General features: G+C 54.9%; 1 protein-coding gene and 1 long non-coding RNA gene across 5 annotated transcripts in view; one reads left to right on the top strand and one right to left on the bottom strand.

Annotated features, from left to right (window-relative positions):
* Prkag2 (protein kinase AMP-activated non-catalytic subunit gamma 2) overlaps window positions 1-26,630 on the top strand; it is a 258,824-nt gene that overhangs the window by 19,441 nt on the left and 212,753 nt on the right. The gene's annotated exons all lie outside the window — the stretch shown is intronic.
* On the bottom strand, window positions 222-26,630 carry LOC144375504 (uncharacterized). Its single transcript, XR_013435509.1, has 2 exons — window positions 4,683-26,630; window positions 222-4,328 (listed from the first exon to the last, which is right to left on the bottom strand). It is a non-coding gene; the product is annotated as an uncharacterized LOC144375504 (long non-coding RNA).

The raw sequence follows: 26,630 nt of genomic DNA, 5'->3' as shown, positions 1-26,630 counted from the left end.
GTCTTCTCCCCAGGACTCCAAATAGGACAGGAGCACTGACGAGGAGACTGTGTTCCCATGTGACCCTCAGGTGTGTAGGGACAGATCTTAGCCCACAAGCTGTCTGGCGGCATCCCAGGTCCCCAGGCCTCTCTTGCTCCCCAGGGCACATGTGGACTGAGTCTCAGCCTGACCTCGAAGCCCTTGATTGCCAGGTGGCTTAAGAGTTTCTGCGCCCGTCACTCACTAATGAAGCAACATTTATTGACAGTTCACTTCAAGGCAGGTGTTCTGCTAAACGTGGGGGTGGAGGAGGTGAAGGGGACAGACCTCGGCCCTCTGCCCCGGTCAGCCTTGCTGACGCCTGCCCTGCCGCCCTCCAGCTGGGAGGCAGGGACCTCACCTGACCCAGCAGGAAGGCCCGGGAGTTTAGTGGGGGAGAGTGTTGCAGAGGTGATGGAGACACATGCTGCCATTTCACAGAAGGTGGTGGAGGAGGAAGACATGTGGGCGTGAGGTTGGAGGGGATCAGTGAGAAGGAAGATGTCCGTCCCTTGTCCCAGAAGCCTCCACTGTAACACTCCTGGCCCATCAGACCTTATCGGAGTGCAAAGCCTGGGCCCAGGAATGTGCTCCCCTGGTGTCAAGGGTTAATGGTTAATGGTTCGATGATGGTGACCAAATCCAAAGCCTGTGATTTTTGCTGAGTGGGGAATACCATGTGCCATGGTTTCTGGAGAGAGATGTCGCCCTCAGGAAGAGCAGCTCACCCACGCAGCCTGTAGTGGTGCACAGCACAGACCCGGCCCTGGCACAGGCGGCCGGGCTGGCAGTTGGCATTGGGAGAGGCCTCCGGCAGTGAGGGGGCGAGCAGGTTCCAGAAAAGGGGAAGCCGCTTGGCAAAAGCAGACTCGGTGCTGCGCAGAGGCCCGTGCTCACCTCAGACGGGAGACTCACTCTGAGCAAAACGCCCAAGTGAGTGCGTAATGACAGCAGGAAAACTCCTCCGGCTCCGGAAGGCTGTGGTTTGGGCTGTCACAGGAAGAGGCTGGGGCTCTGACACATGCTGCGTGTCTGTTTCCTTGGCTGTAGGTTGGTTTGTTTTGAGACATTTCCCAACGAGGCCATTCAAAGAAGCTTTAGGCGACAGCTGTCTCGGGAGCAAGGGTGTAAGGGAGGCAGAGTGTGGCTGCAGGGACTTGGGAGCCCACCTGGTCCCAGCCCAGAGTCGGGCAGGGAAGCAGGTTGGTCCTTGGGGTTATGGCCTTGGAGGCGGAGTGACCGGCCTGCGGTGGAGTCCTGGCCATTCTCTGAGGGCCTCTTACTCCTGTGGCAGAGTTGGCTTCCAATGAGACCCTCTGCAACCACAAGGAGCGAGGATTAGGCCTGAGGTGTCTTCCTCATTCCCAGCATTAGACCCTGCGCTGGAACTCAGTGAACAGAATTGCTTTTCTGCACGCACCCTGTCCTAGCAGGGGTCCCGGCCTCTGCCTCCTCCCTCGTGAGGTGAAAGGATGCAGGGGGCGGTGGGGCCTGGCCCAGGTTGGTGGAGGCGAGTGGAGTAAGCGGGAAGCAGAACCTCAGGTCTGGAATCCGTCCACAGGATTTGAGTCCGGGTTCTGCATTCCTCCACTGAGTGGGAGCCGGGGCTGGTTTTTGCAAAGGCCGGGGGCTTCTCGGCCTGTTTTCCCACCTTGGAAGGTTGGGACCCTTCACCCCATGGGGCCACTCAGGCAGTGCCTAGAGCAAATGACCCTTCGACAGTGTTGTCGGCTTCCTTTCCAGGTGACACCACTTTAGTCAACCAGCTACTTTACGATTTAAACAAGCAAATTTGATCCCTTCCTCCAGGATGAAACTTCTAGAGAGGCATCTTTCAATTAAATGCTCAAGAAGCTCCCCAGACAAGGCCACCATGCCTCCTGGTTTATCCCAGATGCAGCTGGCTTACACCCATGGTCCCCGGGGGGTTGTCACAGTACCCAGAATGAGCAATGCCAGGGTTCCTCAGCACCCTCCTGCCTGGCTCTGCAGACCCTGAGCTGACTGTGCTCTGCTCCTTGGTGTAGTGATGTGGGTGCTCAGCCTCACCAGTGCTGCCTGCCCCAGGCCTTGCCCACTGCCGGCCAAGCCCATGGTTCCCATGGCTGGGAGCCCTGCAGACCAGCGGAGCCTCTGTGCACAACCTTAATGTGCTCTGGAAACTGGCTGGGTACCGGGATTAGCAAGAGCAGGTTCCCCAGACTACCCAGCAATGACAAGGGTTAAGGGGTGAATTGTGTCCCCACAAAGTGATCTGTGGAATCCTGACCCCCCAGTGCCTCCAAATATGACCTGGTTTGAAAATAGATCCTATTGCCGTTGTTAGGAGTTAAGATGAAGTCGTCTTGGAGTGGGGTGAGCCCCTAATCCAGTGTACGGCTATCCTTATGAGAAGAGGGATGATAGTCACCTGAAGACAGACACACAGAGCAGGTCCTGGGTGACAGAGGCAGAGACAGGTCTGTAGATGCAAGCCAAGGGTCCCCAAGGATGCCAGCAACCACCAGAAGCTGCAAAAAGCCAGGATGCTTTGGAGGGACTGCAGCCTTGTTGACGCCTCGGAACTGGGAGTAATAAATTCCTGTTGAGCCTGCCCTCTGCGCACCCCTTGGGGTGCTTTGTTATAGCCGCCACAGGAAGCAGATACAGCAGGGTTTGTTTCTTCTCACCTTTGGTCCTTTGCTCTGCTGTCCTTCTTGGCATAGAGACTAGCAGAGATCTGGAGGAACAAGGCACCAAGATCTGGACTGTGTGCTCCCCTCGGGCCTACTGAGATCAGTGACTCTTGAAGAAGGGAGGGGCCAAGTTCCAGGAAAATGGGTGCCTTGCCAGCACTCCTGAGCCCATGTAGGAGAGAGCCCAGGCCAGTCAGAAATGGCCTCCAGAACATTTGTCAGAAAACCCGTTCTCCGGGCAGCTTGCCTCTCCTGGCCTGCATGTGCCAAGGCGGTAGGAGAATCTCTGCTCGTGCCTCGCCCAGCTCAGCTGGGCCCTGCGGCTTCCATGTGGCTCTTTTATTCCAGGATCCCTCACAACTTCCTAAACAGTAATTAATTTTTATTCAGAGTACTGTGGAAGCCATTGGGATGAGAAACTGTGGGAGCAAGGGCCCGGGACCTGTCTGGGCCAGCTCTGTGCAAATCAGCTGCCCCTACCCACTGTCCTCACCTGCAAAAGGGGGAAAGGATGCCTACTCTGCTGGCCTTGTGAGTTGTGAGGATTAAATGAGATGATGTGTGCTAACCGAATTCAAGTTTATTCTTCTTTTTTGAGTTTTGGTTTTTTGTTTCTGAATAGATTCAAAAGATGTGCATCGTTTGTCTTAGTCTGTTTGTGCTACTATAACAAAATACCTGAAACTGGGTAATTTGTAAAAAAAGAGAAATTTATTTCTCAAGCTCTGAAACTCAGGAATTCTAAATCAAGGTGCTGACAATTTCAGTGTCTGCTGAGGTCCAGGTCTCCACTTCCAAGATAGCACTTGGAACACAGTGTCCTTCCTTGGAGGAAGGCAGGGGCACAAAGGGAGGCTGGCCAGGTTGGCAGTCAGTCATGACTTAATTGCCCCTCAAAGGTGAATGCCTCCCAATACTACTGCATTGGGAACTATGTTCCATCATGAATTTTGGAGGAGATACCAACATTTAGGCCACAGCAGTATTTATCTAAGGTTTCATCTGGTCCATGTAGGAAAGTCAGTTCCTCAGCCTTGTCTTTGGAATTTGACTTCACAGCCTGGGAGGGTGAGGTACAGTGATCCCTGCACTGCATGTTTAAAAGACCCTGGGCTGTGGGCACTGGGCGCTAGCAAATGTCTAACACTTATCTCTCTAGACATCCCTGACCCCTAGTGTCTGATGATGGCTGTGGTGTGAACTCCCTCCCATGGTAGATTCCAACCTGACGTCGGTTCACCCTGGAAGACGGTGGGAGCTGCCAGCCTCACCTGCCCACATGTTTCCCTTCTGGGCACCCACCTCAGAGGGGCCTCCTTTCCTCTTGACCTGCAGCTCCAGAGGGAAGAACTAGGCAGGGAGGAAGGGCCCCGGGGTGAGGGCTGGACAGTCCCAGAGCACCCGCAGCGCTGTGCCGCTGGGTAACCAGATTCAGTTACCATGACAGGAGTGGAAGAAAAAGGGATCCAGAGAGGATGAGCAAAGCCCGAGGATGGGGCTGGAGATGGGAAGGCTGGGGATCAGCCTCTGCAGGGTCTTTGCCAGGGCATCTGAGGCTTCCAGCGAAGGATGGGCTCCTGGCTAGGAGGCTGGGAGCAGGAACCCAGAGGCCACGCTCCTGCAAGGGTGCACCTTAAAAAGGGAACAGAGCTCATCACGGCATGGAAGAGCCGGCTGACTGGTGCTCCTAACTCACATCTGCAGCCCTGGCAGGTCCCTGACACCCCAGCCAAGCCCACCTAGCCCTCAGCCAGAAGGTGACGAGCAGCTGGGGAGCTGCCACCTCCCCCGGACTTCTTCCTCCCAGGCATCTCCGTGGGCACGGGCTCGGCACATGTCCATGGCTGCCCCACACCTCTTTTATGACGAAGATCTTTGGTGATTTTGCTGACAATGATGTGCAGTGGGGACTCACATTGGTCATGGAGACACAAGTCTCTTCACCACACACCTGGATGCTCTTCACAGGAACATCCTAGGACCAACCTGTGGAGAAGGATGTTGGAGCAGCTGTGCACCGAATCCTGGGCCAGGATAAGAAGAGGATCCATTCTCCAAAGTCATCGGATCCCCTGGTCCTGCCTCTCTGGGGCCTGCGGCCGGCAGACCATCACGGCAAGAGCGTGTGGTGGAGCGAGCTGCTCACATCCTTGTCACTGGGAAGCAAAAGGAGAAGGAGCAGAGGGGACAGGGTCCCAACGGCCCTGCAAGTCACGCCCAGTGACCTGAGACCGCCTAAGAGGCCCCAGCTGGAGAGGTTCCACCACCCCCCAGCAGCCTGGGCTGCGGACCAAGCCTGTAACCCGTGGGCTTTGGAGGGCAGTTAGGACACAACCTGAATTCACGTTCTCCATTATTCACCTGCCAGGCAGGCGTCACGCCAAGAGAAGGTGTGAGGAAGGGGCCCTCCTGTTTCCCCCAGGTAAGGAATGCAGAGTGGAGGAGCCACCAGGAAGGGAGTCCTGGGAAGAGAGCAGGTACCCGTGCAGGCAGTGGACAGGTGCATGCAGCAGACAGGTCGGGAGGGACAGATGTGGCCTGTGCAGGGTGTGGGGCTGGTCACATTCAGCATGCACAACCCCTTTTTGGATGCTGAGGCTGTCCTCATTAGCAGCGACCCTAGCTCAGGAGCCTGTGTCCTAGCGGGGAAACGGAGGCCACAAAGGACAACAGTAGTGAGAGTACTTCAACGGTGGCCGTGATGCAGGAGCCATGTGACAGCTGACGCTGTGTGGAGCTTGCTGGCACTGCGGTGGGGTTGGTTCCATCACTGTTGGTCCACTAGTGGGCAGGGCCAGCATCTGAAATTCTGCTCTGATGGACACCCTTGGCTGGGGGGCCAGTTTGACTCTCTGACTTGTTCCTCTCCTCCTCTGCCCTCTCCTCCTTGCACACCACGGCTCCTTTTCTGGCCTCAGGAAGCCCATTTCCTGGTCTGCAGCCCATGAGGCCTTGTCAGAAGACTAGAGGCTGAGAGAGAGGGAGGGAGCTGGGAGAGGCGGTGACCTGGTGAAACCTTCCCATTTTACAGAGGACATGGATTCCGGTGCTTGTTTTCCCTCCAGCTCCCTCTACCTGCTCCCCTCCTCACAGAGCCTGACCCAGAGCTGTGAGGCCAGGGGGAGGCCTCAGAATCCGAATTTTGAAAACGTTTCCCATGGATTCTGATCCATGGTCACTTGAGGGGCCAGGAATTCTGCCTGGAAGTGGTCACGGGGCTTCTTGCGGTGCCTTCACCCTTTTGTGAGCCTCCAGAGGGGCTGGGTCACCTGTCACCCCAGTCGCTGGCCTGGCTTTGCGGGCGGTGGAGCCTCCTGTCGTGACCTCTCCCTGGATGGGAACCGCGAAGGGAGGAGACTCTCCATCTGCTCTCAACCAGAGAGCGTGGGTTTCGGGCCAGACGTTTGAATTAGGGCCAGGTCTCCCGAATGCAGGCGGCTACCTCCAGAGGAACTTATTTTGTTGATTAGTTCCGTAGTAAGTGGTCCCAAGTTCCAGCCAGAGCTTCCCTGGGAGGTCCCACCCCCATGTGGATAAATAGTGACAGGAGACCCTGGAATCAGCACTTGGAACGCGCCACACGCCGCTCTGGGAGTGAAAGTGCAAGCAGATGTGCTCCATGCTCTGGAAAAACACAACCAGAGAGAGCTCCAACTTCGCTCCACGAATTAGTTTTTTTGTGTTTGTGTGTGTGTGTGTTTGGGGGGGGGAGGTGACATAATTTATTGAACGCTTGGGGAAATGATAACAAAGTAACAATTTCAAAAACCATAGCAATGGCTACAGCCCAGTGATAGTTGAGCCCGCTGGAATGGGCCACACTCGGCTCCTCAGACCCTCGCAGACACCCAGGACCGGGAGGAGCTGGCTGAAGCGTCAGCGCCTTGGGCCCTGCTGGGTTCCGTGTGCTTCAGACTCCACTTGATGAGTCTTCCCGGGCTCTGGGCCCTGGAGTTGTGCCCGCCTGTGCCGCGTGTCTGTGCACTGGCTGTGGAGATGCCCGGGCTAGGAGCATAGGTCCTGCCCACAAGGCTGTGCTTAGACACCCGCGTGTTTGCCCAAATTCCAAACGTGCCCACGTGTGATTAGAGTGCCCGGCGCCTTGGCGGTAAACCTGCCCCATGCACCCTGACCAGCACGAGCCTGCAGCCAGCTCAACGGCATCCTCAGGCAGGGCAGGGGCAGAACTGGACTTTGAAGGGATCCATGGTTCACCTGGTCTCTGGCCTGGAGATGTGTCCACCTGATCTGAAGACCAGCAGCTCTCAAGAGGGGAATTGGTAGAGAGGGTGCTTCTAGGGGAGCTCAAGGCCATTTTCATTAGCAACCTCCTACTGTCCTTCATCTTCTTTACCCCCGGCCCTGCCCCGTCCCACCTCTGCACGCGCCAGCATCCTCTGCCTCAGCCTCATCCTCACGCTCCCTGTACTACCCAGCCTCCACTGCCACGGTCACCATCAGGGCCTCGGTCACCCACCCTCACTGCCATCGTCACCCACCTTCTTTCCATGGGAACCCTCAAAGTGGCTCTGCAGGCCAGGCCAGGGCTCTGGTGCCTGGGGTTGGCACTCTTCAGCTGCCCAATCTAGTGACCCCTCAGTCAGTGCCAGAGGTGGGGGGAGGAATCTGCCAGCCCTGGCAAGAACTTAGATGATGTCCTCCTCTTAAACTTCACTCTTCCAATGGCAAGTGTAATGTAAGTGTAGCGCTCGCGGGGGCCGGTGCGCAGACACAGGGAGACACACGGTCACGCCTCTTTCAGAGTTCCGTTAACTCTCATGCCCCTGCAAGCGCCCCTGGTGGACACTGAAGTCTCCCTCTGGGGCCCTACCCACCACTGTCTAAGAATCCTGGGGGCCACACTGCCTTGCTCGGGCTGCTGTGGGACTTCTGAGTTCTTCCTCCAGTCCTAGCTGGCTCATGGTTGACAGAATCACTGCTTTTCTGATTCTTAAAAAAAATGGGGGGGGAGGGGGCAAGTTTGTGCTAGGTAGGCTCTGTCCAGTGAGCACTGTCGTGGGGCAGTTAGCCCAGCAGGTTCCCTTCTAGGTGAGGGACTGCCCAGCAAATGTGCCTGGCCACTGCAGATCTACAGGTTGACTCTGGAACCTGCTTTTTTCTCCGTGATCTGTGTCCAGTAAGTTCAGTGACATGACCAGGGAACTCTTTTGCCAGCGTGAGGGTGATGGTCTGTGGCTTCTTGGGCAGGAGGCTGAGGGCACCGATGGAGGCAGCAGGGCCGAGCCTGGCAAGGCCACTGCCTGTCCAGGTCCCGGGGACTCCTGGTCCTGTGTGGAGTGGGCAGCGCCGTGGCCCCCGACCCGTGAGCCTGCTACAACGCCGGCCTCCTGTGTTCTCCGACTCTGATTCTCAGGTTGCTGTCCTCACTTGTAGAAACAGGGACCGCCACGGATGAAGCCGAGTCTCCGGTGATACAGTGCGTGGTCCCCACCCGTCCACCCACCCCGGGGGCGTGCCTGGGTGCACTCCCAAAGCCCAGGCCCAGCTTGGCTTCGCCACCCTGCTGTGCACACCCTCTGCTGCCATTAGCACCCAGTTGTGTTAGTGTTGCCCCTTTCTGCAGCACCCAAATCAGCTCCTCCCTGGCTGGAATAGTGATTAGTAGCTCGTTAGCACCTTCAGGGGAAATGAGAAAGGTGTCAAGATTTAAGAGCTCTAGAGGAAAGGCCAGGGGTGAGCAGTCCCATGTCCACCCACCATCTCTTCCCTCTCCCTCTCCCAGAGCTTCATTAACACCCCTCTTTCCAGCAGGGCTTCCAGTCTTGAAAGATCTATTTCAACTGCTGTCCTATGACTAGGTGGCTATTCATCCTACTGGGATGAACCCAGGTCTGCCACCTGCTAGATAAGCACCCTACCCTAGGCCACCCCAGGCCCTCAAGCCTCTCCTTTTCCCATTGGGCAGTGAACACTCTGGAATGCAGTTGGGATCCCAGGGGAAATGGGAGGGCGCCTGGGGGTCCTGCCCCTCTGTCCCAGAGCCCCAGCTGTTTTCCTCACATCTCTCCTTGTCTCCTGGCTCACTCACCCCTTTTCCTTCCTCATTGCCCCCTAAATTGACCCCACTATGGAACTGAAGGTCATTTCAAAACAGTTGCAATACTATTTGAAGAAATTGAACTGTCTCTTCTTTATTAGAAACATGACATCTAACCCACTTTCTTTGTCTTGTGATTGATCAGGGTGGATTGGTCTGGGGGCCCCTGACTCACTGTGCCCTGGCTGGGAGTATCAGAATGTCACTCTGCATGTGACTCCACCTATTTGGCAAAGTCTGTCCAACAAGAAGAAGAGATTGGGGGCTGGGGATGTGGCTCAAGCGGTAGCGCGCTTGCCGGGCATGCGCGGGGCGCTGGATTCGATCCTCAGCACCACATAAAAATAAAATAAAGATGTTGTATCCACCGAAAACTGAAAAATAAATATTAAAAAATTCTCTCTCTCTCTTTTTTAAAAAAGTTGTCACTCTATCCTAATAAGTAAATGTTAAACAAACTGAAAAATCAAGAACTCTTCTTAAAAAAAAAAGAAGAGATTATCCATACAGAGGCACCATGTGGTCTTGTATTTCTCCCAGTACCCTGGGAAGGGCCGAACTACAGGTAAATGAAGTTCATGTTGAAGGCAAACAGACAGTGACCTCAGATAAGTGTGGGCTGTTGGGTTGAGCAACCTTTGTGTGGGGTGTCTTTGTAACCGGCTGAGCCGGACCCTTGGACATTGAGGAATCCACTCTGTTGTTTCCCGTCTCTGTGGACGACCCAATAATATATATTCCAGGTCACTCCTCAGGGCTGCGTGATGTGCCACACACTGTTAAGTGAAAAGCTTTAGCTAAATCTAACATAGTTTAACTGAGCAACTGAGAATCTGCCCGCCAGGCAGCCCTCAGAAGCAGAGGAGGGTGCGAGAGCTCAGCTGCACAGCGGACCGGCGGCATTCAGGGAGAGACAGGGAGTGATACAGGGATGGCGAGACGGATGGCAGGGCGCTTGCCCTGTTTGAAAGGGGCTGATCAGTGGTCAGCTGTGACTGGGTGAGACTCAGCTAGTGTCACGGAACAGACGTACCCCCAAACTAAGGCTTCAGTTTGTTTCCACACTGTTTTAGTCCATTTTCTGCTGCTGTAACAGGAGGCCCGAGACTGCATGATTGATTATGAAGATTCTGGGATTCCTATAAATGATAATTATTAATTATAAAGCAAAGCAATTTCTTTCTTATGGTTCTGAAGCCTAGAGAGCCTAAGGCTGAGGCGCTGCACCTAGGGAGGGCTTTGTGCTGCCGGAGGCTCTGTAGGGTCCTGAGGTGGCTCAGGACCTCACGCAGTCAGACCCCCCAGGAGCACCTGCGAGAGCTCACCCTTGTAACCAAGCCCCTCCCTCCATAACCCGTTGACCACAGCGGATTCATGCATTCATGAGGGCAGAACCTCCGTGAGTCTGTCACCTCCCACATGGGTCTCACCTCCAAATACCATTAACTCATGACTTCGGGGATCAAGTCTCTGACACGTGAATTTTGGAGGTCACACTTTCACACCATAGCATCACCAAGGTGGCAGTTTGTTCTGTAGGGATTTAACACCCCAGAGCCCGCAAGCCTGCCAGGAGAAGAGGACTGGGGGACTAGGCCGACAGGGGACCCAGGGGCCAGCTCCCACCTCCCACGTGGTTCTCCATCCCAAGAGGTGTAGTGAGGACCCTGGGGGACCAGTTTACACTCTCCCTGTGCCCACCTGGGCTGCACCCCTGCAGCCTAGAGGCGACCCCAGCCGTATGGTGCAGAGGCCTCCAGCCTGGGGAGGGGCAGAGGCCTGGGTCCTCCTGGAGGACCTGGAGGTAAAGGAGCCAGCACTGGCTCCACTTCCCTCCTTTCTTTTGGGGACTTTGTGAAGGGACGCCACTCTGATGTGCTGCTTTGGCTCCAGCAGCATGGGGGAGGGTCGGGGAAGAGGCCTTGCGGCCTGGCTGGAGGAAGCCACTGCCTTGTTCTCTTGCTTCTGCTCCCAGTGGTGGCCCCAGCCTGTGGCTGCAGTGGCCTGTCAGCCTGAGGAAGGAGCATGGCTGGTGCTTGGGGTGGATGGAGAGGGGCCCAACAAGTCCCCACTCCCAGAGCCACTCGGCATCTTGGAGAGAGGTACACACGCAACACAGGGACATCTCAGTGGGCCACTGTCGCTGCCCATTTTAACCTGATCCCACTGGATGAAGCAAAGGACCTGGGGTCTGGGAGAGTTAGTGCACTGAGCCTCGAGACCTGCCAGGCTCCAAAATCATGCCCCTGTAGACAACACACGGTGCCCATCCCGGACACCTCCCTGCCTGAGCCACTCCCACTCCCTAAATGAATGGGAAGGACCCACTTTCACCGTGGAACGTGGCTGGCTCGTCACCTGCACAGCCCCGTGCTTCCCGGCATCACCTGGCACTGCCTCCCAGCCTTCTGCTGTGGGAGCCACCCAGGAGCTACAGACATCCCCCAGGGCCCCTAACCCAGATCAAGGACAGCCAGGGCGGCTGGTGAGTCTGCCCTGCAACAAGATGTGGAGCCCTGGCCTGGAGGCGGGAGCCTGGGGTGCGTCCATACCACAGCCTTTCCTAGTCCAGCAGGCGACTTAGAAATACATCTGGACAGAAGGAGTGTGCGGCACACGCTCCTGGAGGAGGGCCACGGGACAGCTGTGGGTTTCATATTTATTTTCATAAGATGTGGAGCTACTGGACAGAAAGGGCAGCCTGACTAGAAGGTCCCCAGGCTGCTGCGCTCGCGGCCTGAAGGGACTGGCCGTGAATCTGCCCCCGCAACAGCGCCACCTCAGCCTGAGCGGGAGCACCCAGGCTGCTGTCACTCTTGGTCTGCGGGGACGATGGTGCTGGGTGCCTCCGAGAGGTAGGAGGGCGGACAAAGAAGGAAAATGCCAAAGAACTTTCTAGGAGCACCCTGCTGTGGATCGAATTGTGTCCCCCAAAAGATGTATCCGAGTTCCAACCCTCAGAACCTGGGAATGTGACCTCATTTGGAAATTGGAGGGTTGCAGAAGGAACTAGTGAAGATGAGGCCACCCTGGGTAGGGAGCCCTGACGGTGGACAGTGTCTTCATTTAAAGGGGAATCAGGCACACACAGACTCACACACACACACACACACTCACACACACCTCGGGGCGAGGACACCAAGGAGCTCTGGGTGCCAGCCACCACGGGACACTAGGAGAGGCAGGACGCTCCCTCCCAGTCCTTCCCACTCCCGATTCCAGACCTTTGGCCTCCAGAACTGGGACCTCTGTTCTCTGAAGCCCCCCAGCTTCCTGTACCTGGCTCTGGTGGCCCCAGGAGACCAGGGCACATGGCGGTGCAGGAGGGATCTGTGCTGTGTGGCAGCCTGTGCCCCCGCCCTGCTCCTCAGGGGCCTTCGCCCCGCTGGTGTCCAGAGAGGCCTCCTAGGGGCCCTTCTGACCTCAGGTTGTCCCAGCCCCCAGTCAGAGTCATCTACGGTTTCTCTGGCGTCCTTTGGTCATGTGCCCTGGGGAAGGGGCGGTCAGCCCTGAGAGCTCACCTGGGTGTGAGCCATGGCTCAGGAGCGGGAAGCCCTGGCTGGGCTGCTGCCCATGGTCAGCGGTCGTGTGTCCAGCAGGGCGTCTCAGACTGCATGTGGCACACAGTTGCCTGCTGGGTGGAGGAGACTTCGGGGAGCAGAGCCCTCAGGTCCCTGGGAGCAGTGCCTCAGCCCCTGCTCATTCAGGGTCCACGGTGACCTCATAGAACGTAGCGCTCTCAAAAAACGAGAGCCAGTGTCCTTGTTTTATCAGAAAGTGGGGCTGAGGTCATCTCCATGGGTACAGACTCTCATTCCTCTGGAAGCCAGAGGCCTTGTCACCAGGTTCAATGAATTAAACAGGCACCTGCTTTGACCTTGATATTTGAAGGTCAGGCCTGTTGGGTGCTGGTGGGAATCAACCCTGTCCTTCTCCAACTACGCTTGGTATTAGGATAATGACCTGCCACCCCCACCTGTTGCTGGTTCCCCTACTTCCTGCTTTTCACGTCAGAGATCGGCACTCTGGTGGGTATTTGCAGCCTTGCCTCCTGGCGAAGGTGACCTTTTGGGTACACTTGCTGTCCTGTTGTTCCTGCTGCCTGCCTGGCCCTGCCGGGCCTTCCAGTGAGGAAGCAGTGGTGGCTGCTCAGGCGGAAAGACAGGTGGGGGCAGCCCGGGCTAACTATGGGGCAGGACTCCTGCTCTCTGTGCATGCATGTTCAAGGACACCCACCCAGGTTGTCCCGCTTCTCGACGCTGGAGGACAGGACAGCTGGAGGCCATGACTTTTCCCTCACCAAGAACTCATTTCTGACACCGGTTATGTTCTGAGGCAGGCGTCTTACCAACGTCCTCTTTGTGTCTATGTCAGCCCAAGGGGGGGTTATTTCTCTGAACTGCCTCTGGCCCCTGATTGACAGGTCGGCTAGAGTCAGAAGGGCTTGGCTCAGGGTGGGCACAGTAGGGACCAGAGAGGCATCTGGGTGCCTGTGGGACTGAGGGATCCTTGGCAGACACAGATGCTCCCCTGTCCCCATCACAGAGCACAGGAGATGGTGAGCCCCATAGAACTTTCTCATGCCCGCACCACCATGGCTGCCTTCCTGGGGACCTCCCACCTGCCTGCCTGTTCAGCTGTCTCCTCTCCAGCCTGAAGCCTTGAAAATCACTAATGAGATGATGACTTGTGCCTTCCCATCACACATCACCAAGCCCTGCCTCAGGGCCATCGCATATACCTCCTCCCCAGCTGGAGTGTCCTCTCCTGGCTTCCCAAGGGGCCCGCACCCCTTATCAGGTGTTGTTCACAAGTCTTCCCTGACCATCTGATCAAAGGACCTGTGCTCTGTGACACCTCTCCACCTCTTACAACTCTTATCAATTCAAAATCAACTCTTTATTTGATCGAGAGTCCTCCCTACTGGAATATAAGCTCCGTAAAGTCTTTCTCTTCCTGCTCGTCCCTTGCCTGGCATATTATTGGTGCTCAACAAAACATCCTTGGGTGAACCCAGACGCCTCTAAGGTTCCTTATGTCTGCCCTCCCCAAGATGCCAGCTGCCCTTTCAGAGGGCAAGTAGGTGCACCAGAAGCCCTGGGCTGGCCCCAGTGGCCTGGAGGTGAGCGGGGTCCCGTGCTGCAGACCTCCTGTGCCATAGCTGCTCTCCCTCGTGAGCTGTCTCTCCTCTGTGTCCACACCCCAGCTCCGGGCACCCACCCATCACCTGCTCTCTGTAGATGTCTGTTGTGGACGTTCCTATTTGTGGGATTATGTCATGTGTGGGGTTTTTGTGACTTGTTTCTTTCACTTTCTGTGATGTTTCTAAGGTTCATTTGTGTTTTGGTGTGTGCCAGGTGGCTCCTTCCCTTCTGGGCTTGAATAAAAATGCCACATTGTATGAACAGAGATTTTGTTGATCCACTCATCAGCCAAAGGACACCGGGCCATTTCTGCCTTCCGGCCACTTGTGAGTAATGCTGCTATATAAACACCTGGGTACTAGTTTCTGGATGGAAATGTGTTTTTATTTCTCTCGGGTAGATATCTGAGAGAGGAACTTCAGGGCCATATGATGACTCTGTGTTTGACTTCTGAGCAACTTCCAGTTTTCCAAAACACTGCCCCATTGAGAGCCATGTCGGAGGAGCCACTTTTGGCTTCCCCCTTGCCAATATTTGAAATTGCCTTCTTCGCCTGGCCATCCTGGTGGGTGTGGAGTGGTGTCTCGTGGGGGTTTTGACTTGTGTTTCCCCGATAACTTTACGTGCTTGCTGGCTTTCTGTAAATCTTCCTTGGAGAAATGCCTTCCATATTCTTTGCCCATTTTAAAATTCAGTCTTTTTAAAATAATTGAGTTTAAGGGTTCTTTTGTGTACTGTGGATACAATTCTGTTTGTATGACCTGAAAGAATTTTCTCCTGTTCTGTGGGTTGTCTTTTCACTCTTGATGGTGCACTTTTAAGTGCCCAAGTTTCAATTTTGATGAACTCCAATCTATCTTTTTGTCTGCGCTGTTGTATTCTAGGACTCTTTTTTTGGGGGGGGAGGGGGGTAGTATTGGAGATGGAACCCAGAGGGGCTTTTCCATGGGGTCTAACTAAGTTGCTTAGGGCCTTGTTAAGTTGCTGAGGCTGACTTTGAACTTGCAGTCCTCCTGCCTCAGCTTCCCCACCACAGGGATGACCGGCATGCGACACCACACCCAGCTTGCTCGGACTCTCGAACACACAGGAACTGGCCGTTCTACATTGCTGTCTTGGGGAGAACAAAGGCTCTTAGGAGGAGGGGAGAAGAGAAACAGAAGGCCAGGTCCATTTGTAGGTTTCCCAGATGCAAAAACTCCTTCCTTTCCTGTTGTCTCTGCCGCAGGTTCTGGCAAGGTCACCTCTGAGAGCTGGCATTTAAGGTCACTCACTTTTTCAACAAATACTTGCTGAGCACCTACAGTTGGCCAGAGACGAGGAAAATGTGGACCTCACTTTCCAGGAAAGCCCTACCCCCTGTTGACCAGGATTTGCTCTCTGTCCCAGTGCCCTTTCAAGACCCCACACTGCCACTCTGTCCCCAGGGACCTATGTCAGGGCTCCAGGAAGGCTTTAGGATGAGGGCTTGTGCTCATTCCAGGGCCAGCCCAGGCAGGGCTCTGGGGAGAGCAAGTGCTCACGGGTCCTCCCAGGGCACCTGGGTCCCGGTGGGACTCCTCTTCTGTTCCCAGGCGAGATCAAACCCCAGGCCTGTGTTCACCAGACCATGACTTTGGACATCTTCCAGACTGGATGGGAAGGGAGAGGGAAGCACAGGGAGGGAGAGGGAAGCCCCCACAGAGCAGCAACCCAGGAGGATCCATGATGCAACCTGGGGAAGCTGCACCAGGGGGCACCATGGAGTCCCTCCCCAGCTGCCCTTGGGCGTCTCAGAGTTGGTGTTCAAGGCCATGTGAACAGGGGAAATAGCAATCCAGGTTTTTGACCTGAGGCCCTCTCAGGAACTTTCTACTGGAATATGTGTTTGGGAAAGCTGGGTTTCTCCTGGTAGGAAAGTGCCAAGCTTTTTTCTTGGTTTGCGTGAATCACCAAGGGTCATTTAAAAATCTCAGTACATGCCCCACCCCAGCTCAATCACATTAGGGACTCAGACCTGGCACTGGGATTTTCTCTTAAGTCTCAGATGATTGCAATTAGCATCCAGCCTGACTGTACCCCTCTCTCCCCCTCAGCTGCTGTCCTGTGGCTCTTGCTCCAGCCTCTGAACCTGACTCCCATTGCCCAGAGGGCAGTTACGCAGGACCAGGCCTGCTCCAGTGCACCACAGAGGAAAAGATCTTGTTGATGAATGAACAAATGCAGGGTCAAAGTTAGGGGAGAATGTGATATCACAGTGGTGTTTTATTTACCTTAAAAGCAGTGTCCTAAGGAAAGCAGGTTTGATTAGAGGAGGATAACAAGATAAATACTAAATGTCCTGGAGGCTTCACAAGACTTCTAGGAGTTCCCAGGGTGTTGGGGCGGGTGCTGGGGAGATGTGTGTGTCAACCCTGGTGTTTATGTTGAATTTCATTTTAAAGTTCTCATTTTCCTTTGTAGCAATGGATTTTCTTTGATAAACATAAATCCCTGGATTTCCTCTTATTCCAATGATCAGGGTAAATTTTCACCTCATCAATGAAACAGAGAGGAAGAGAAAAGTGGGAGGGAATTTCCACTTTGCCAAAGAGCTGGGAAATGGAAAGAGGAGAAGGGAGAAATGAGTGGAGCTGGAAGTTGGGAGACAGAGGAAGAGGGTGGAGGGTGGGGGGTGTGGCAGCTGCACAACTCTGCGCACGCACGGGGCCACTCCCTATCAGGGCGACCGACTGCCCGGGTCGACAGGGATGGAGAGGCTGTTCAGGATGTGAACTGCATTGCAGATAAGGGTGTGAAGGCATGCCATGTTCTGCATTAAAACTGGGCGGGAATGCTGGTCCAGCAGCTGCTGGTCAGTTGCTTGCTAATTTTTGTTTGGGGGGGGCACTGGGGGCAGGAAAGGGAGTGGAGGGGTCTCAGGACCGGAGGGAAGCTTGGCCCCCACTGGTGACGCGTTTGAAGCTCCAGCATCTGCGAAGGTGGACACCCTTTACCTCAAGCGTTTGTTCTGGGGAAGGATGTGCTGAGCAAACACCCAGCTCAGAGGGTGGGGACGGGGGCAGGGGTGGCCAGAAGCTTCCTGAGGGCCTGGAAGCCAGGCGTGGCCTTTTGGCAAAAACAGCTCTCAGATGTGTGCTTCCTGCTGAAGTGGAATGCCCCGGAGGGCAGCAACCTTGCCCTTCATCTTGGTGGCCCCACTGCCTGGAGCTCCTGCTGCACAAGAAAGGTCCCAGACGGCAAGCTCAAGTCCGTCTGGCCACGGGAAGCACGTGGTGGCCGTCTGCTCCAGGGGTCAAGGGTCATGAGTATGTACAAAGGCGTGCCATCCTCAAATTGTTTTAAGAGCTCATCGAGGATGCAAAGCAAACACTCGAAACATGAGCCATCAGGAAGACCTCAAGCGAATTTGTGGAAGGAAAACAAAACATTGTGCTGCGTTTGGGTCAGGACTCCCTCTCAAAGGCCCCTCAGCTCCAGCTTGGTTCAGGGGCAATCCCAGGGGAAGCCAGCCAGGTTGGCAACTTCCTCCCGCTGTCAGTTCCCCTGAGTTCTTGTGGTGCCACCAGCAGAGAAAGCGGGGAGTGGAGGAGTCAGGGCCAGAGAGGGTTTAGGCACAGGACGGCTTCCACGGCTTCCACGGGGAAGGGCCACACCACTTCTGTGCTGCTAAGCATGACGTCAGTTGCAGGGGCTCTGCCTGGGGGGTCTCTAAGGCCCCACTAGTCCCAGTACAGCTTAGAGCCACGTGGCAGCTGGTGACGGATCTGTCTCTACCAGGAGCCACATGGCATGCCTTCATACCCTTATCTGCAATGCAGTTCACAAGCCGACGGTTAACTCAAGCAGCGGAATCTAACCGAAGGTCGCCTTCTGAGAATTTGGATGCCAGGAAACAGGCAGCATGAGAGGAGAGAAGCCAAGGCAGCCTGCATTGGGACCTTTGACCGGAGCCAGTTACAGAGCTCTCAGCCCAGCGGCTTGATGGGTCCTGGAATATGATGGATATTCTGGGCCTTGGGTAATCGACTGCACCACCCTTGAAGCAAAGTCCAAGCGGTAGCTTCTTACAGATCAAAGTGGACGACTCCTTGTTAAAGGGAAAGCTCTGATTTCCAACTTCATTTTCCCTTCTCAAAGGCACCTTATGTCTGACCCTATAAATCATGCTGTGGTAACCAGGGAACTCAGCCTGGCTTTCTCTGTGTTCCTTCATCTTTCCAGTGAGGCAGTTGGGTTGTACCGTTGGGTCTTGGGGGTGTACTTGAGCACTCTCGGCCCTGGGAGTTTAGGGTGGGTAGTTCACAACTGGGATCTATTTTTTGAAAATCTACCTCCAGGTTGAGCCATTAGATTAATGGCTGCAGGTGGACTTGACCTCTTTTTAGTGGGTGCCCAAGGTGGGAATGGCTCTGGGCCCTGTGCGCCTGGGCTCAGCCCTGGGGAAGGATCACAGGAGCAGGCTGAGACGGGCTCTGGATACAGACAGAAGGTGGCCCAGCTTCCCATCTCCCTCCACAGCCTCTGATGTTGGAGGTTGTGAAGTCTCAGCAGACCAAGGCACCAGTGGACAGTCTGGTGGGCAAGACTGATCAGGCAGAGTGCTCCAGCTCCTTGGTTCTGCTCCCGTGGCTCCAGACTGGGGGCAGAGGGGTCTGCACCTGCGGTGCCCAGCACAGGGTGAGCACGCATGCACCTTCCTGTGTTTACAAGTGAGGTCACATTCCAAGGTACCGGGGTTATGACGATGCCAGTGTATCTTTTTTTGGGAGGGCATATGAGTCACAACTGGGAGAAATATCTTTAAAAGTCACTAAAAGGTTTTAAAAAGTTTCAGCTTAAGTTTTAATGTTTGTTCAGTTTGGGGGGGAAATGATTGCTCTGGAATCTCTGTAGCCAGCAAAACTGGATGCAGGTTTTTCCTGTTCTTCCTGGGCTTCCTTCCCTGACTCCAGGAACAGCTGTGAGGGGGGCTGCGCCTGGCCTGCAAGGGAGGTGGCCCTGTGCCTGGCCACTGCCCACTTGTACAAGCTAGAGGTCAGCGAGCTGGTCCTGCAGCCAAGCCTGCGCTCCCTCCTGGGGCAGAACGGGGCTGGCTAGAAGGGTGGGGCTTCCACCTCCCTGAGCTGATAAACTGCTGGAGACTGGTTTTCTTGTTTATTTTTTAAATCAGAGAATAACACTTTCAGTTGTGGATTCGTGGTGCCACCTCCTCTCCAAGAGTCATTTATGAGAAAGGGGACTCTGACCTCAAGGGTGGAGGTGGGCCCCCGTCAGTCTTTGGGGTGTTGGTTGTATCCAAGGGCCTGGCTACACGAGGTCACCAGGTCTCTGGGCTGAGCTCCCCATCAGAGCAGGCCCACCTGGCTGGCCAGCTGCCCCCCAGGCCCTGGCCCAGGAACGGGCTCTGCTGGCTCCTTCTGCTGCTTCTCCTGCCCTGAGTTCACACTCTGCCAGGCTGAGAGAGCCACCCGCTCTGAGCTCGCTGGGCCTCTCCGTCAGCCAATTGCAGAACACGTTCCGAGCCCTATTCCTATAGCTTCCCCCGGCTGGGCCTTTCTCTCACCCCAACAGGGCCTTACAAAGTCCACCCGCGCCAGCGGTGCCCAGGTAGTGGAACAGGGAGGGAAGCACAGCACAGCCATCCAAGCCCTTATCCCCAACCCGCTGCCCCCCGGCACATCTTGTCCTGGTTGCCGGCTTCCTGGGGTGGCCGTGTCTCTGCTCTGGCCCAGTCCTGGCCTGAACATCAACCTGGGTATAGGTGACCACAGATGTGTGTGTTTCCAGAGCTTCCTATGGTTTACTTTCTGCCCTTCCCTACGTTGGCTGAAGGTTCCAAGATCTGTGGCCCTTCAGTTGGCAGTCAAAGGTGAGATCCCCAAATGTGGCTTGTCTAACACCCAAGTCTCTAGAATGGCCTGCATTACTTCTGTAAAACTCAGAAAAGAATGCATCTGTGTATGTGCATGTGGATATTTATATGTCGACTATTAATGCTCAAGGCAGCCCTGCAGGGGTGGTTATTACCAACCCCACTCTACAGGTAAGGAAGCCACGGCATAGAGTGGACATGCCCCGGGCCACAGAAACAGTAAATGGCAGTGCTGGAATTTGGATCTTCGGAAAAGTAGTAGGAGTTTAAAAGAGTGAAGGAGGGCTCCGTCCTCCACCGCAGGCACAGGAGAATGAATGCACTTGGTCTAAGTTGGGACACACCTAGGGCGACTGTTGAGGAAGGCAATCTATGGGGAAAAGCTGTTCTGTGCTGGTGTATTCTCCAATTAAACTTGGGAGACTCATGCCTGTTACAGCAGCCTGGCTGTCCACCACCTGGGCCGTGGAGCCTTCTGTTGAGCAGTGCCACAGAGGCCTTTATAGGTCACAGTCGTTCAGAGCTGGAGCACCTGCTTGAGGTCAGCCAGCCTGTGAGTCAGCCCCCCTCAGCCTTTGGCTGCAGATGACCCAAGCCCAGGTCCAATCCCGGCTTTCAGCTGAAAAGGCAGAAGGAGTTGCCGTGAGCCTTCCAGAGACTTCCTGAGCCTTGGCAGTGTCTGCGACCATAGCGGGAGGGAATACCAGGCCTTGCAACATGTGGGGCCTCGCAGGTACCTCTGGTTTTCCTAATCCTGCTCCCTCAGCCTTTCCTGAGGCCCCCTTTCCTGACTTTCTTCCTGAACATCCCCTTCTGCACACGAAGCTCTGCAGGACTCCAGCCGGCTTGTCCCCATCTCCACAGCTTCCCTCTGAGAAGTCGGCTAGGTTGGGGGTCTCTTGTCTCCATTCTTGTGTCACGGCATGAGGCTTGTTGACCAGGAGAAGGACCAGGAGAGAGAGAAAAAAGCAGCCCACCTTGTTTCTGTTTAAGAACCAAAGGGGGGAAAGGGAGCCTCGGGCTGTGGGGTTATAGCTCAGTGGTAGAGTGCTTGCCTAGCACGTATGCGGGCACTAGGGTCGACCCTCAGCACCACAGAAAATAAATGCAATAAAGGCATTGTGTTCATCTACAACTAAAAAAAATAAATATTAAAAAAGGGCGTGCGGAGCATTCCCAGAGCCCGGTTCTTTCTCTGGACTTGGGCATGGGGGTCTCCCAGCCACTCCTCCTCTGGTCTGGGGAGTTTTTCCTTGGATCCACCAAAAATCCTGTGTGAGAAGGTCCATCAGGGACTGAGGAACACTGTGCCTCCAGGAGCTCAGGGACCTCAAAGTTGACATGATGGAAGTCAAAGGAACCTGGGGCAGCAGGCGTGGCAGGGTCACAGGGATCAGGGGGACAGGGTGGGGTAAGGTCAGAGTCAGGAGGAGGTGAGGTTTCGAGAGACTAAGTACGTCGGCGCCTTAGGTTCCAGCTGCATCGTGAACAACAGGTCCCTCCGCCTCTAACTTCTGTTCCTTGCACTGTGCACAGTGGGCTGTTCAGGCTGGAGCTGGGGAGGTCCCATGCTGTCTTGGCTGTGGACAGGGCCACTCCCTTCCTCGTCAAGCATGGGGTTAAAATCACAAGTGCCTGGGTCCCAGCCTTGGCAAGTCACTGACCAAGTAGTCACAGGGGACTTCGATTTTATCACATTTGCGCTTATGTGATAGGTGAGTCCCTGCTTCAGCAGGTGATACGCATCAACCCAGATCAACTGCTGCGACACCCAAGTGCAGGCTGGTGTGCACAGCTCTGCTGGGACCGAGGGCTCTGGTCCAGGCCCACAGTCAAGGCTCAGGGGAGCTTGTGGCCTGGGGGCACTTTCACACTTGAGTCTCCAGGCAGTAGTTCAAGTCTCTTAAGACCTCCGGGTGTTCAGAACTGGCTTTGAAAGATGAAGACACTGTTACCGGCTGGGGGTGAATTTGGGGGAGTTTTTGTTTCCTCTCCATTAAATCCAAGGCTTTAGCTCTTAGCCACCAAATGGCTTTGCAATCTGGGGGGAACCTGACAAAACTGCTCTCAGGTTACAGGGGTCTCTCTTCTGTTCCACCTTTCAGCAAGCATCTCTTGCTTTGGTAAATCTCGGTAGTGTCTGGAGACTATAGAGGTGGAGGAGCAATCTGTCGCCCCTCTCAGTCTCAGGACCTGGTGGTCTCCTACGATAATAGGAAGGCTTAGATCAAGATTACCAAGTCTCTGTCCCTACAGACCATCTTAAGCACAGGGCCGACATGTTCCTGTAGCTCAGGCCCTTCCACACGTCTGTTCCAAGCAGGAGTTGGCATGGCCGTGTGTGCACACTGAGGACTGAACCCAGAGCCTCCTGCACGCTAGGCAAGCCCTCCACCGCTGAGCCACGCCCCCAGCCCAGAGTTTCTCTTTTAATGGCCACGCTCAACTGCAGGATCCTCTGAGGTGGAGCTTGCAGCACCAAGGATGTCTAGGCCTCTAAGGCTTTAGCTTGAGGGCTGCTAGCTGGCCCCGGTTCTCTAGCTGCCGTGACCACCTTCATTTCATGGTAAGTCAGGGCTTCCATGCTGTGCTGTCCAGCAAGCCTCTGCCATAAACTTCCATAAGGATCTTGGGGGGCTAATGGGCCTCTTTGGCTTATTGGTTTGCAGTTACACCATGTCAGAGGCTACCCACCTGCTCCAGTTTAGCAAGTAGAATTCACAGTGCTGGGATTCTGGCTTCAAGCTGTCTGTAGGAATGGGGTTCCAGATCAAAGTGCTACCTCATCCGTGTCCTGCTACGTGGTAGATCTCAGATGCCGTGAAGCTCACTCAGCTAACACCAGCCGTGCCTGCTCTCTGTGTTACCTGGCTGCTCCGTGAAACCAGGCGTGGCTGGTGGAGCCAGTAGCTGGGCACTCAGCCCAGGGAGACCTCTTGTTTCAGAATCTCACCAGCCATGCTCTCTGGCCCCTGGCCTGCCTGTGCACAGACCTGCTGGGCGTAGACCCAGCTATGATGGAACCTCAGGGTTGCAGGCTCCAGGGCAGGGACAATGTTGGCCTCTAATAAAGGGAAAGAGGGACAAAAGCTTGCTCGAGTGGCATCACTTAAGGCAGCTGCTGTCAGTCCTCGCACACACAGCTAGCTGCAGACTCTGGACACAGGGCTGTGGGTCTCCTTGGTGTTAGGGCTGTGACCATGTGGTCACATGCAGTGATGTCTCCTCCCTGCATGAAGCATTTGACTTAGGCTCACGGCTTACAATGGCATGGCATTTAGCAAGGATTTGTGCTATGTTCCTTGGGTGCTGAGAAATCCAACCCAGGTCTTTTGCAGGGGCAGGGCTGGGAGGCACGGATCTCACACATGCGTGTGTGCTCCTAGCTTTTAGACTTCCGTGCCACTTCCATGGCTCGGGCAATACTGGGTACAGCTTGAGATTTTCCTGCCACATTTACCTTGTCATTTTGAGACTCTCAAAGTCACTCTATTTGTTATGTAATATCATAATACCATGTGACTTTATCAGAGCAAACTTGACAACTCCCATTACATCATGTACTTCAACTTGGCATGAGCATAGTCTTCTTTTTAATTACAGAATAATCCTGGGCCATGGAAGATACACATAAATCAATGAAAGAGGCGGGGTGGACCTGCTAAGGCAGCGTGGCACAGAGCCAGGCTTGGGCGGGCGGGGTGCCGGCGTAGACCCAGCGATGATGGAACCCTGGCATTGCAACTTCTCTGATTTGCAACCTTGGTGACTCAGCTTCCCTGAGCCTCATTGAAGACAGAGAGCATGTGCAGAGCACTCAGCACTGGGAACCCGTCAATTCCAGGAGAGGGGCTGGGTGCTGACCTACGATGCCAGGGAAGTGCCCTTGGGGGAAGGGGAGAGGCTTTCCAGGAATGGACAATTGTGGAGTCCCAGGTGCCTGCAGGGGGGTGCCAAGGGGCAAGCCAGACAGGTCAGAAGGATGAGAGTGGGCCAGGCGGGGCACCCAGGGGCTGTATCCTACACTGAAGAAGTAGTGTGTCCCATAGGTGCATGGAGCCGGGGAAGGTTCTCTGGCTTGGTTTAGTTATTGCTTTGTCTTTTGTGTTGTTGTTGTTGTGGGTTTGTTTGGTTTGTTGGTTGTTTTTGTTTTTTAGCTTATTTTTTAAATTTTTGGTCTGACAAAAGTGCAAAAACTAATGCTCAGGAAACAGTCTCTCGGAGGATTCCTCAGTGGGAGAGGGGAGTCAGAGGGATAGGCCTCAGGAAGGGACACCCTCTACCCTCACCCCCACCCCCACCCCCGCTGATTCAAGGACCAAGAACCCTCTTCAGGAATTGCCAGTATCTTCCATCTACTCTGTCTTTCAAGAGATCTGACTTTGGGGCCAGGTGTGTGGCTCAGCGGTAGCGCCCTCGTCTAGTGCGTGCGAGGCCCTGGGTTTGATCCTCAGCACCACATAAAAATAAATAAAATAAAGGTATTGTGTCCAACTACAACTAAAAAATAAATATTAAAAAAGAGAGAGAGAGAGAGCTGACTTCAACCTCCAAGGAGAGAAAGCAGATTGGCTCAGAGCATGAAGGGATACATGAGCCATTTCAGCCTCCAGTGGAGACTTTGGGGGCGAGATTACAGCAGGCGAAGTCAGTACCCCATATTGTTGGTGCCCCTCAGTCTTCTAACGACTGACACCAGAGCATGAGACGTGGAATTGCTGACTGTCAGAATAGCAGAAAAACATCACGCCCCCAAAGTGACTCTCAGGTGCTTGTCTCTAGGTGCAGAGACCTCTGGATGGGTGGCACCCATTTCCATGGCATTTCCAGCTTTTCCATGCAAAACAAATTAGGCTTTTCCCCTCAGGCTTGTTTGTATGCTTTGGAATAAAGCACACAAAATAAAGCAAGCCCAGCTCACCCAGCAAGGCTTGTTCCAGAACCAGCAGGAGAAATATTGAGATTGGCCGGCTCTCTAGCTGGCCACGCGCATCAGCGCCCAGGGGGCTGGCCGCAGGACACAGGCCCCCCACTCATCGCTACGTGGTGCTGGCTTTTTGCTAAGCCTTGCATTTGTGCTTGCACTGCCCTCTGGTTCCAGAATAATCCCGCACATCCCAAGCTGATGCTTATTTTCGCCCAAATGCTTGTTCATCCATTATCCCAACCGTGGCCCTGGGAGAGATACAGAGCAAGTGTTTCCACACAGGCTGTTTCATGAGGAAGGATCGAGGCTCACTGGAGTGACTGAGCACAGGCCCAGACCTGGACTCTGATCACAGAATAGCAGTGCTTGGCTCTGGAAAGGGCATGGAGGTACATCATAAGCACAAGGCTTAGGCTACAGACGAGAAAGCAGAGTTCCAGCTTGGAACAGCACTCTCGGCAATCCGCTGTTTGGGCATCTGGAACTGGGGCCAGGCCTCAGGGTCCCTGGCTCCTAGAGACAGCTTGTCCCCAGGCCCCCCACCTCTGTATTCTTAGATCTCAGAATGGACCATTTGTGGACAGTGACTGCCTATCACCCTGCAAGTAGCCTTAAGAAAACCCCAGCTTCCAGTCCTGTGAGAAGGCCCCAGAGTCCCAGACTCCCTTGCAGTGCCTACCTATCCGTGGGCCTCTGCAGGCAGCTCTGCCATGTTCTTGGTCACCTCTCTGTAAAGGCTTCCTGCATCCGTCATCCACAGCCATCTTTCCTTAACTTTCATTGCTGCCAAGTCCACTGGGACCACAAATTTGCCCACAAAGTCATATCCTTCCAATCAAAGCCTCGTGAAGGAATCTTCTTCGCTGCGGTCCCTTGCTGTTTTCTGAAGTACTTCCTTCATTGCCGAGAACTTCAAGTCATCACAAAGTCTGACAACGAACGTAGCAGGGTTCTGAGGTGGAGACTCCACCCCCACTTCCTCCTTAATGATTCAAGTCCATCTTCTTCCCAACAGCTTGGACACCCCTTCGAGCAACCTTTGAAGGATTCCTGGGGTTTGTTTTAAGCGGGTGCAGCTGGACACACAGGCACAGGAATGTCTGTCCTGGAGGAAGAAGTTTATCCCACTCACAGATCCTGGAAACAGGAGGCAGAGAACATCACACGGGGCCTGGCAAGGAAGTGCCGGGGCCAGTCTGGAGGCAGAGAAAGGCAGGGGAAAGGGTGGACAGGAGCCTTCACTGCAGCTCCCGTGGGAAGGATCAGCAAGGCAGCGTGGGCAGGCTTAGGACTGGCTCCTTGAGTGATTTCCGTGGGCTGCAACTAGTGGTCTGCTCCCTGCCCCGGGGTGATCCAGACAGGGATGGGGCCCAGGGCGTGATAGAGGCGGTGGGGGCGGGAGTGGGGCTCTGATGGGTTGGTTTGCCTAGGGAAGGCACCTTCACAGGTGAGTGGTTTGACTCTCTAGGAATCAGCCACCCCTGGGAGGGACAGTCCCTCCAGGATCAGCAAGACGCCAGATGTCAAAGCATTAGAACACAGAAACTGAAGGGCGAGGTGAAAACAGGCAGAGACCATGCTGCCTCCTGGGGCGGGGGCCTGTCTGGCTGGAGCTGAGGGCTTGCACTTGCCGAGCCCTTTGGAAGGCTGGAATCATCACTCTTGCCAGAGAGAAAGCTGCATTCTTTATACGACGACGCAAGACAGGGATCCCCGGGGAGTCCAGCTGCTTTCCTCGGAAGTTAACCAGCCGGTGCCTGAAGTTAGGTGGGTGCAGTGCAGGGGGCTGTGCTGGCCAGAGGACCGGGAGCCCAGACGCCTGGACTGCTGCATCATCGGCCCCTGCTCCTGCCTCCATTCGCCCTGCCGCCTGTCTTTCTAAAGCTCCGGCTCAGCCCTCCCTCCTGCTGGCACGCCTGTGTGGTAGTTACCTCCCCAGCAGCCCCTGACA

This window comes from Ictidomys tridecemlineatus, chromosome 2 (assembly GCF_052094955.1).
Source record: "Ictidomys tridecemlineatus isolate mIctTri1 chromosome 2, mIctTri1.hap1, whole genome shotgun sequence".
In the NCBI taxonomy this organism is placed as follows: domain Eukaryota; kingdom Metazoa; phylum Chordata; class Mammalia; order Rodentia; family Sciuridae; genus Ictidomys; species Ictidomys tridecemlineatus.
Note: the sequence above shows the minus strand (reverse complement) of the source record. Positions and strands in the feature narration are given on the sequence as shown.